The sequence below is a fragment of the Antechinus flavipes genome, chromosome 2 (assembly GCF_016432865.1).
Source record: "Antechinus flavipes isolate AdamAnt ecotype Samford, QLD, Australia chromosome 2, AdamAnt_v2, whole genome shotgun sequence".
Lineage (NCBI taxonomy): Eukaryota > Metazoa > Chordata > Mammalia > Dasyuromorphia > Dasyuridae > Antechinus > Antechinus flavipes.
In genome coordinates this window covers 69,674,848-69,687,685 of record NC_067399.1, presented here as the reverse complement: position 1 = coordinate 69,687,685, position 12,838 = coordinate 69,674,848, and the positions used below count along the sequence as shown (strand labels likewise).

At 34.6% G+C, this 12,838-nt stretch overlaps 1 non-coding gene across 1 annotated transcript; it reads left to right on the top strand.

The window, feature by feature from the left end:
- Positions 1 to 3,828: 3,828 nt before the first annotated feature.
- Positions 3,829 to 3,935, top strand: LOC127552545 (U6 spliceosomal RNA). The gene has a single exon (XR_007951421.1). It is a non-coding gene; the product is annotated as a U6 spliceosomal RNA (small nuclear RNA).
- The last annotated feature ends 8,903 nt before the right edge of the window (positions 3,936 to 12,838 follow it).

Sequence of the window (12,838 nt, the reverse complement as noted above, 5' to 3'; positions counted from 1 at the left end):
ATTTGATTTATCTACAATGTTATTCTTTTTTCATTCTAATATTTAGTGTTTGCTCTATTGATTTATCTGTTTGTGCACTGAACCTACTCTCTTTTTATCTTTAATGTTTTGGTCTTTTTTTCTTTCACTCACTTTCTGGCTTTTTCTTCTTCAGGTGGTACCACAGATACCAGAGGACAGGCTGTGAGGCTGCCTCACACTGCTTAGATGAATCAAAACTTAAAATTAAAGTCAGCAAATAGTGGACTGGCCTTTGGGAAATAGTGGTCTACTCTGGGAAATAATGAGTTTCCTCTCTCTAGAAATCTTCACCTAGAGACTAGATGACCACTTATCAGGAATACTGAAATGAATATTTCTGTTAATGTATAGTACTAGTTTAACTTAATATAGATTTCTGACTGCTCTTTCCACTTTGGGCATTTCTCCCTCTCCTTCACCTTTATGTTTGTCTATCTGTTTTTCTTTTTGTGATAATTCTTGTGGCAACAGCTCTTATATGATTTTGGATGATTCCTAAAGCCATAACTTATAATTCCTTATCTGAGGTAAGCACCAAAAACTATCCTCAGAACAAACTTATTGATAAGTTTTTTTTTTTTTTTTTTTTTGGGGGGGGGAGGTGGTGGTGGTGGTGGTTCAGAGACATCAGATCTCAAGGCATAGAGTCTTATAGGAAGAGAAATCACAGGATACTACCAAATGGGAGTAGACAGAAACCCTGGGACACTAGCCTCCTCATTGTGGGGCAAGGAGACAATACTATATGCAAAGTGACTATGTTGAGATTACCACTGGGGAAAGGGTACAGAAGAGGGGAGGACAATTCCAGGAAGGAATTCACTGGGGGATGATCTGCCTGAGAATTGTTATCTAGGAGCTTCTAATTTTTAATTACCACCCTTCCTTGCTAAGTTGGTAGTAAACTCAGTGTTTCCTTATGCTGAAGAATAAGTGATGTCAGAAGCTTCTAATTTCAGGTACTTTAGGACAAAAGTTTTCCTACCTTTCCTCACCACTTATTATACCACCCTTATTATTATTATTAAACCACAAATTATACCACAGATAGTTTCTCATGTCTCTTGTTCATTGACTGTACTCCAAAAATTAGGGGACTTCATTCTGTAATATTGTACAATGTATTGCTACCAGTTCTTGCAAGTGCACAAAGTTCATTTTCACAAAGAGAGAAAATTGCATTTGCAAATCAAAGAAATAAAACGCATGTAAAATATTAACACCTGTCAATGAGCAATCCTTCTCCCAAAGCATGTATGCCTCAGTTGCTCAAAGTCCATCAACATTGGGCTTCCAGCAGGCATTTCATCTTATCATTTCTCAGCATAATTCCTGTTACAACTCCCAGCATGGGTTGTAAATTCCTCCTGGAGTTCTCAGGTGCTCCCAGCAGGAAATATGGGGGATTGCTCTCCCAACAATTCCACAAGTTAAGATTTTTTCCATGTCACTTTTTTCAGTAGGTGGCAGTATCAGCTCTCTTTATTTAGGAAATTTCTCTTTGGCTACCATCTCAGTGTGACGTGGGAATATTTCTTAGTTTTCACTATTACTTTTTAGACTCTCAGGGACATGTGCTCCAAAGCTTTTCCCTCAACAGTGGATAGATACCATTCACTTCTGGTCTCCTACAGAAGTTTAAACTGAAGTCAGTAGCACAACCCAAAACTTTCATTGAGTTAGTCTTGATAGTCAGTTCTTGGTTGCAACAGAGATAGTGAATTTCCCAACACCATAACATTCTCCATGATTTTAAAACCTAATCCAAATAATATAATTTATCCCCAAACTCTCAACTTCCTCAGGATTTTCTGGATATAGCTTGGCAGTACAATATAGTAACCACTTATTAATAATTTTATTTAAATTTTACAAGACTTTCTAAGGCACTCTATGTAGGGAGATAGGTGGGGTAAGTCAAACACTTCCACAATATTCCTGGAATGAAAAAAAAGAAGTGGAGCCTTTTACTGTATCTATTAGAGTGTTTATTTTGATTCTCTTTTTTGGCTAATAGAGGCTGACTAAAATGAAAGCAATAAGTGTTCTAGAGGGAATGTTCTAAATTTTGACTGGATTTCAAGACAAAGGTCTAATAAAGGGGAAAGTAAAGGCCAAAAATCTATTATACATTGACAAGACTAAAGGAAGTCTAAAACAAGCAAAGCAACCCAGAGAATGGAAAATTAATCTAACTTCAAGGAATTGGTAGAGGACAAGACAAAGATTATAGAAGTTAGAAAAGGCAATAAGAAATTCAAAAGTATGGGGAGCTAGAATAAAGAGTTGTGTTATTGTTCAGTCATGTTTGACTGTGACCCCATTTGGAATTTTTTTGAGAACGACTGTACTGGTACCTTTTCAAGCATATTTTAACTGATGAAGAAATTGAAGTAAAAATAGAATAAGTGACTTGTGTAAGGTCATTCAGTTAATGTCTGAGATCAGATTTAAATTCATGAAGATGAGTCTTTTTAATTCTAATTTACCCTCTATTCATTTTACCACTTAAAAAGGATTAATTGTATCATCTTTTCTTTCTCTTGATTGTCCCACCTCAACTATGATAGACAAATAGACTATTAATTTCTTGCTATGTTCCACCTGCTGTAATGAAAGTTGCTGATACAAATATAGGGAGACAAGCCAGTCCTTTCCTTTGAGAAACTTATATTATAATGGGGCATAAAGGTAATCTAACAAAATGGGAAGTATCCTCATGAGACCAAGTGATTGTTGCCGAAATGTCAATGAGTTGTAAGTGAGGTAACATGTAGCCAATATCTCTTCTGAAATAGTGATCTAGGCTGGCAATTAATTCAGGACAATAAGAGGTTTTTTCAGGGTGGAAGGTAATTGTCAAGGAGGAGAAAAAGTTTAAAGCATGAATGAAAGTGATTCTGTTAGTATCAGGTTACCAGGAGAACTGGGAGAACACCTGAGGCAAGAACCATGACTTCTGGTATTCCAAAGGTTACCAACAATTTTTGTTAGAACCCTTTTCAAAACAACCACAAAATATGTTGTGAACTCTCAAGGTAATTTTAGATATTCTCCTTGATAATTCTCTGAGATTTATTCATTAATTTCTTATAATAACTATAATGATAACTTTTCCTGCAGAAAGAAATCTTTAATGCTTCAAAATACACATATGTATCATCACAGAAAAAAGACATAGCTAGGTATCTATCTATATCTGTGTGTATGTGTTCATAATATAAATTTGGTAATTGTTTACTGCATAGAGCACCATTAAAGAATTTTTAGTTTGAATTTAGTTCGTAATGATGAACCAAAGTTTTCACAAATCACCAGATAGAAAACACTACACGGTAAAATGCTTTTGCTAGACTGAGAGTTTTTTAAGGTGTCTACTATGTGCAGTGTGCTATGCTATGAGCTGGGGAAATAAGAGGTTTAAATTGAAGCCATAGCCTATTAGTTCACAGAGTTCATAGTCTATTAGTGGATAAAGATACAAATATAGGTTATTATCAATTATAATAAATTTCATTATTTCGTATTTGGGGTTTTAGCTTAGTGTGAAACAAAATATTATATGACATCTATGAGAAATTATAATGAACTTGAGGTATAAAGGGAAACTTCACATAGAAATTTGTACTTCAGTGTCTCCTATGATGTAGAAAAATAAGTAACAAATTTCAGTTTCAGAAAAGCAATGAGCTACCCATGTCCTGACAGAGGGATGATTGACTCAGGTTGCAGAATGACATATATGTTTTTGGACATAGTGTGGGAGTTTGTTATACTTGACTATGCATGATTAAGAATCTTCCTCCTGTGCTTGCTTTGGCAGCACATATACTAAAATTGGAACAATACAGAGAAAATTAGCATGGCCCCTGTGCAAGGAAGACAGGCAAATTCGTGAAACATTCCATTAAAAAAAAAAGAATCTTCCTCCTAATAAAATAATATAATAAATATTATTATAATTTTATTATCAAATATTATAGTAAAATAAAACAAATTATTTAATTCTTACAACAACTCTAGGAGATAGATATTATTGTTATCTTCATTTTGCAGATGAAAAAACTGAGATTAAGTAACTTGTCCAAGGATACACAACTAGTAAGTATCTGAGTCTGAATTTGAACTCAGGTTTTTCTGACTTTAGGCTCTGTACTCATTTTACTGAACTACATCACTGCCTCTATGCCTTAGAAAAACAATAGATTTTTTGAGATATTAGATTAATATATAGCTATCTTGATACTTAATAATAATGGTTAATATTTATGTAATGCTTACTATTAATTTCATACTCATAATAACCCCAAGAAATAGATGCTGCTTTTTTCCCCCATTTTACATATGAGGAAACTAAGGCAGGTAGTGGTTAAGTAATTTACTCAAGATATGAACTCAGTTTCCTAACTTCAAGCCCAAAGCTCTATCTTTTACATCATTTAGCTACCTCCAAGCCTTGGAAAAACAATAGATGATCTCTCTATCATTAAGTTCACAAATGGCTAGTTTGGTTTTCTGAGGTCTTTGTTGAAAATCAATTCTATTTTCTCTCTTTATTACTATCTCTCATCATTATTCTTCTTTTCTTCCTCAGACTCTTGCTTGATAATCCTTTATCTAATAATTTATATATCTTGATTCTTATCTTTCCTTGGAGATCAGGCAATGCCTACTTCCTCCTTAGGCCACCCAGCACCCTCTTCTTCAAGAAAAGGCTCAAATCTATTTGTTGCCTTGTTTTTAGCCCCATCATATTGGCTGTATGCCTGTTGTTATTTTTGTTGTTGTTGTTGTTGTTGTTTTGTTTTTTTCAAAATATTCTTCCCTTCACCATGTGAAATTCTTGTATTGGTTAACCTCATGATAGGTTAAGTTTCTTCTTGAGCATTTCAGATCTTCCTTCCTATCCCTCCCCCTTCTTCTTTCATTGTATCCCTACTTAAAAAAAATAAATAAAAGATCACACCATTGACTCTGATTACTTGACGTTTTAAGAGCTGTTGTTGAGTTCCTTCCTATTCTCTTCTTTGAATAAGGTCAAACTGCATTTAGAAGAAAGATAGGAATCACTTGGCTGTAGTAATAAATTACTGAAATATTAGCCTTGCTCTTCATAGTAATTGAGATTTTTAGGTATTTTTTTGAAGTACTTGCAGGTGCTTACACTTCTCTACACAATTGTTAAGATGTTTTGCAACCTCTTATCAATCAATCAGTAAATATTTATAAAGCTCCTACTCTGTCATATTTAACTAGTCCTCCTACTTAGGACTCTTATCTGTTTCACTGATTTTCAACATATGGCAAATCAGGGCTTTTCAAACTTTTTTCACTCATGACCTTTTTTCTCCTTATAAATTTTTACATGATCCTAGGTAGATAAATATATAAAACTGATATATAAATCAAATATTTACTGACAATATGTCATCATAATTTCATGATCCCCACACTCACTTTTGCGGCCCCATTAGGTCTTGCATCTCAGTTTAAGAAACTTTGTTCTGATTTTAATGATTTCTTCACTATTACATTTGCTTCAGTTAATTTTTCTTACTCTTTTTCTTGTCACTTAACGTCTCCTTTTTATCTTTAAGTCCTTTCCTCAAATCTTCTTTGCATCTTTCATCAGATTTTGCATCAGCCTTCTTCTTCCAAGTTCTTCTCCTTTAACCTCAGAATAAAAGAAGGGATAATTAAAACCTGGACCCAGTGATTATTCTTTTCCAAAATTTCATCATATTTCCCCAAGAGTTTTTCCAAATTACTCTTGTACAAATTTAATGTCTATCCTTCTTAATGAGTTTAAACTCTTCCAAATAAACATAGAAACTTCCTTCTTATTCAACTCCAGTCTTTTCTTCTCTTCTATTCCTTTTCCCTCCACTTTCTCCTATTGAAGACAGAAGTAAAAAAACATTTTCTTATTATGACTTCCTGGATTATGGAGTTAAGTGGATACAGGGCTCAATATATGAGGACATTGTGATATAGTGGAAAGAAAATTGGATTTTCCATATGAAGAAGTTATGTTCAAATCCTGTTCCTGCTATTTACCTTCAGAGTGACATTTAATAGATGACAAAATCCGGGTTTTTTTTTTTTTCTTATAAAAATGAGAGATTTGGAATAAAGGAAAGAGTTGGAAATTTGAAGTCATGAAGACTTGAATTTAAATCTTTCCTAAGATAATTAGTATGGTCCTGGACAAGTCCCCTAAACTCCCCAACCCTGTTTTCATCTCTATAAAATACAGAAAAGAATAGCACCTACTTCACTAGGTCCTTGTGAGAGTCAAACAACATAATTTTGTAAAGCACTTTGCAGAACATAAAACTTGATACAGAAATATTCATTCTCCATCTTCTTATTATTATTTAAAATCCCTTCCAGCTCCAAATACCATGAATTTTATTTTCTAGATAACTTGTCAGGAATATATACTATATAAAAAATACTATTGCTGGAAAACTCTCTGTTGGAGGTTTATTAACTATAGTCTATATCAGGCCACTGGGGGCCATTTTGTGATTCATTATTATTCCCCTCCTTCAGGTTTAAGATCCCTTAAAAGCTTTATGTGCTTTGGGAGAGAAATGTACACTCCTCCAAACTCCAGTCTGTGTAGACTTCTGGATGGGTGTTTTCTTTGTGGTGAAAGAATAGAAAGGATAGTTTTGATAACCCAGCTGACAGAAAAAGAAAAATAGATAGGTATGGCAAGACTGAAAATAGGTTTGGAGATTTCTTGTTGCTTTTTGATGGGTAGTGTTCCACTTCATGGTAGTTGCCTTGCTCTGTGGCAGGCTCAGATCAATATGGAAAGTGAAATCAGAACATAGGCCGCCTCTTTGGGGGAAGCTAAAACTCTTGGAGAATAACCTTGTTTCTCAGCTCTCAGGGTACATGAGCTCCATGTATGTAAAGAAGCCATAACCTGATTACAGACGCAGAAGCAAAGCCATTCTCCATACACCCTCCATACTACGCATGTCAAAGAGACCATTTTAACTTTAAGCTATGGATACTTGATTAAGTCTATTTAGAACATAAATATTTGGCCATATGCGTTTATACTTACACATACATAAATATATCTATGCACACACACACACACATATATATATATGGTACTGTGCTGTATATAATATAGTATTCTATCAATACATATGTAAATATATAAAGTAACTAGGTAGCCAGTGAATAGTAATAATATCTAGCATTTATGAAGTATAATTATCAAAGAGCTGTATATGGTAACCTATATGACTCCTACAACAATCTGAGGATGTGGAGACTATTGTTATTCCCATTTTAAAGATGAGAATACTGAGGCAGACAATGATTAAGTGATTTGCCCAGACTCACACAATGAGTAAGTGCCTAAAGCAGAATTTGAATTGTACCACATGGCAACAAAAATATACATACATATACACATACAAGTTTACTGTATATGAGTACATGTATGTATATATGTGTATATGCATACAACTATGTGTAACTTATATGTAAACTAGCTGACCTAAATTTTTATAACCCTTTAAGTTTTATAAATCATTTTACACAGATGATCTCATTAGATTGTGACATTAATACTGTGATTTAACTACTGTGGGTATCGGAGCAGATTCATAGGTTTAGAGATGGGAAACTATGTTAGATGTCACCTACCCACCACAGCCAATGTTTCAAAGATGAGGAAGCCGAGGTGCCTGGAGATTTAGTGCCTGACATAGGTCATTCAGCTAATAGGAAGCAGAGCAAGCATTGAAGATCAGCCCTTCTGGCTCCAAAATCTTCCTGGTTTAGAAGGAGAAACGGAGGCACAGCAAGACAAGAAACTTTCCTGTGGTTACATGTGTCATAAGTATCAGAAACTAAATTGATCCCAGATCTATCCTACTGCTTCATGCAAAATCTGAAGTCTATGGGGTGGGAGATCCAATGGCCAAACAGAACAGGAGGATTCTAATGAGACCCAAACATAAACCAAAGTGTTCTTGTAATTAACCCCACAATATTCTGGTTTCTCCTTTTTCTTTCTCTGGATCTCTTGATAGTTTTGGTAGTGTCATTCAATCTCTTTCTTGTAATATTTCTCTTTTTCCTGTAATAAAGAAAGATAAGCACATTGGAAAAGAGAGCACAAAAGAACTTAATATATGTTAGTGGAATAATTATTTGAACTCATCAGTGCTATTTAAAGATTTGGATAAAAGCTTTGCTCATGGGAACCAAGATATGAAAGTAGCTGCAAACTCCCTTTCCTATATTGTAACTATTTGCATAACCAACAGGACACTGTGTCAGTTTGAGATGAATTATATTTTTCACAGAGAAGGTTAAAACAAGAGCAAGGGATTATGGAACATTGTAATGAAGGGTTGAATTATGCCACTCTACATCTATGCTGATGAAGAATCGGCTGCTTGTGGGTGTTTAAATGATTTGTCCAATTAAAAATGCTTTGAAAAAATAGAAAGCATATCAGTGGCAATTGCTATACTGCAGTTGAGTGAAAAAAATTCATTAAAACCTCACACTTGGTATTGCTTGTGATTCTCTGAACTTTTCTGATCTGAAATGGGAGTAATCTTTTCTCTTGTTCATTCTCAGTCCAAAATAATATTTGACATGTTTTCAATACTCCTATTGTATGATGAAGAAAAAAATTTATCCTATGTAAAAAAAATTCAAATATTAATTTCATTTAACTTTTAAAATAATGAATCCCTTGAAATATTCAACCTGTGAAATGTTAAACTCTCTTTTGTGTTATATGCTGAATAATTATGCTAAATCACACAAAATTTCTCCTAAAGTTATTTCAAGTAGCATTTATACAATGCTTTAATGCTTTGCAAATATTATCTTATCTTCACAACACCCCTGGATGACAGGCTATTCCCATTTTAATGAGTAAATAGAGATAGAGAGATATTAATTGACTTGTGCAAAGACACATAGTAAGTGTCAGAGGTCAGCTTTTAACTCATATTTTTCTGAATTCAGATCTTATACTCTATCCATTGTGCTATCTGGCTGCCTAAATTGTACTCATATAGAGAGGAGGATCTGTATTTATCCAAAATATAAAATTCGCTGGAGAAATGGGCTAAGATTTTTTTTTTTATTTGAAGCATGCATATGTGTACTTAACAGTTTGTAAAAGTTCAGTGATCTGCTCCAAATTATAATCAAACCTTGGCTTTACATAATTTTGACAATGCTCTCTAAACATTTTCCTTGAACAGAAACAGAAGGCTGTTTTCTAAACATCTGTCCCATCTTAGCTGAAATTCTACTTTAACTCTTAACAAAATTTCTTTTTTGTACTCACCCTCATTTCTGGGTTGGGGAGTCTTTTCCACTGGATCAGGATCAAAGGCTTTTCCAGTGGATCAGGATCGGAGCTTTTCCACTGAAATCAGGATTTTACCAGCCCCGCGTTCCGACGGCAAAAATGTGTTCTTTTTCTTTAAAATATAATGGTTCTCTCTGGGAGCAGGTTTCTCGGGGAGGTTTTCTGGAGGCAGGCTTAGTTTCAGTTACAAGTAATAATCACTCCAAATGCAGCCAGGTGTCAAAAGTTCAGATCTTTATTGCTTCCTCAAAATAGCCCGGTTACTTTTCTTGGCCCATCTCTCTGCTTGGTTCCCTCTGAATGTCTCCAAATTCAAAGGTTTTTCCTTCACCCTTCAGCCAGCCAAGTGGAAAATGGAATGAATCTCTCTTACCTCCCGGAGAGGGCTTGTGGGCTTCCACATCTCCCAGAGTGCTCCTCTCTGACCCCTGGCAATGTCCCGAAGTAACTCACTTGACTGGCTTCCCTCTCAATCTTTTCAGCTGAACTCCCTTGACTGGCTCACTGAAGCTCTATTTATGCTCCTTCTCCAAGAGAGTGGGATTATGGGTGTCCTCCCAGAGTGCTCTCTGGCCCTAAGAGCTTCTTGCTTATATGAGCACTCTAAAGGTGTGAACATAAGCATGTTTCCACTTAGGACCTTGTTTCTTCTGGCCCATAACATCTCCTTGTAAGATCAGATCAATCATACTGAACCATACTAAATTAGATAATTATTGTCTCTATCAACTCTAATGACTTAATAATGTGTAAAGATTCCAACACATATGCTTAATATTAAACCTGTACTCTGGAATTCTCTCTGACATAAACAAAACTCAAGTCTCTTTTGGGGAGCATTAACATGTGTGATAAAATTATGAGTACATACTTCCATCCTGGCCTTCTTCACTCAGACACAATTGCTTCCTTTGAAAGAAATTCTGTGTATAGGAATTGAATATAGATAGGACTCTTGTTAGACTATGGAAAGGATTTCTTTGTCTATACCTAATAATCAGAATAATGCTATAACTGACCAACAGTTTGCTCTATCTGTAGTTCAATTCACTGAAATATTCATTGAGAATGATAAATTGGATCAAAGAATTTTTGTTTGAACCCACTTCTTTTTAATTCTGACCTAATTCTGGTCTTTGTTTCCTGTTTGCTTCTTATGTCTCCAAGCTACCATTATTAGCCACTCTATTCCTTTGATTCTTTAAATATCGGGATGTTATTTGCTAAATTTTAACTATTACTTCTTTAGTTAAATGTTCTTTTGCTCTCTAATTCCCCTCCTAAATCTGGTCATTCATGAACAGAGACTTTGCCACAAAAGTTACTATTAGGCTATTACTTTAATTTGGTTATTTCTAGAACCAAACATTTGTATTAAATAAATATTAAATTATTAAAAATATTCATTGTATTAAAAATAAATAAATTTACTACAAAAACAACAACAACAACAACAACTTTGTTTCTCCAGAGACCAAACCTGAAAGACTTGAATTGTTGATATGGAAAACTTTTAGTGTAGTCTTTGGGAAAGGCTAACCCCTGAGTCTAAAACAAAGGGGATCCAAGGGAATAGCACTAATCTACACATGTGTATTGTAAAGAGATTAGATGAAAGAAAAAACTAAAGGGGAGTTTCCTTTTACAAGGGGAAGAGCAATTTGAGAAGGAGCCAGGTCAAATCTGTCACTTAGTCAATAAATATTTATAAAGCATCAGCTGTGCATCAAGGTCTCTGTTAAATTCTGGGGATAAGAAGCAAAAGTACGTGTGTGTGGGAAGTATGGGAACCCTTGAGCAGGGTTAATTTATGAAGATGTGACCTGGAAGAAATTCATTCAGAAAACAACAACTACAAAAAAAAACAAAAAACAAAAAAAAAACGAAAAGAAAGACAGAGATCTTTTTTTTTCCCCCTCCATGAGCATGGAAGACCAAAGGCTAAGATTTAAATCTTCACTTACTATGGGTTTTATATTTTGTTTTTACTACACTGGTAACCGATGTTTCATTTGTTACTTTAAATCCTCATTTAATTTCCTTGACTGATTGGTAGTAGAAACTCCTTCAAATTCAGGGAACAAAATGGAAAGGAAATAGGTGCTTGTCTTGTATAGAGACACTCTGGAGGATAGTAGCAGTTGAGGGTATCATGACAAATTTCACTTAGAAAATACCACTTGATCTGATTCTTAAAAGAAGAGGGGTGAGATAAGAAGAAAATACAGGTCAGGCATAGGGAATGTCCAAGGCTAAGACACCTAATGGGAAATGGAGTATGATGTGTAAGGAACAGACTACATCTTAGAGTACAGAATGGAGAATTATGTCTACTGAGGTTAAAAATTTAAGTTGGTGTCAGGTTTTAAGAATTTTAAAGCTTAATGTAGTGATTTATATTTCTTTAGAGAGGTAATAAGAAGTCATTGAAATTCATTAATTAGGAGATAGATATGGTTAGATATGGGTTTGATGAACATCACTTTGACAACAGCGTGGAAGCTAGACTTGCAGTGGAGAGGCTGGAGGCAGAATAATTATAATAGTTTAGTAGAGAGGCAATAAAAGTCTAAACTAAGTTGGTAACTGTGAGTAGAAGGAAAAAAAAGGTTAGATGGGAGAAATGTTTTAGAAGCAGAAAAAGCATGATTTGGTAATTAGCTAGGTAGAGAGAGAGAGTGCAATGATTAATCCAAGGTAACAAGCCTAGGAGACAGGAAGAATGACAGTGTCCTTAACATAGTGTTTCCTTCATTAGAAAATAAACAGGTTGAGAACAGAGGAGTGTTCTTTCTTTCTTGGTATTCATAGTACTCATCAAAGTATATTTCTTTGAAAACACTTGTTGATTTTTGATTTTTCTAATTTTCTAATTTTTCCAAAACTTTTGTTTGATAATTTTTAAAAATGATGATAGTAATGAATTAATTGGTCAGTAAAATTTTATTAAGTATCTGCTTTTTAATAGGTACTGTGCTAATTTCTGAAGTTACAAGAGATTTTGTTATACCCATTTTATCAATAAGGAGAAAAAGGCAGAGAAACCCAGAGTCACACAGCTTCTAAGAGTGTGAGTCTGCCCTCAGAAAGTTTACAACATAAAGAGTCTATAAACAAGATCTATATTCTTCTTCAGGAGTCCTCAATCTGCGGCCGAGGGCCAGATGCAGCAGCTGAGGACATTTATCCCCCTCACCCAGGGCTATGAAGTTTCTTTATTTAAAGGTGCACAAAACAAAGTTTTTGTTTTTACTATAGTATGGCCCTCCAACAGTCTGAGAGATAGTGAACTGGCCCCCTATTTAAAAAGTTTGAGGACCCCTGCATATCTTCCTTCAAAGATTTATATTTTCCCTCTTCCATTAGGGTAAAGCGACTATGTAAGTAAGTGTAATCAGACACCATCTATTTGAAATCAGCTTGAACTTTATCTCCATCTCTTTCTCTCTC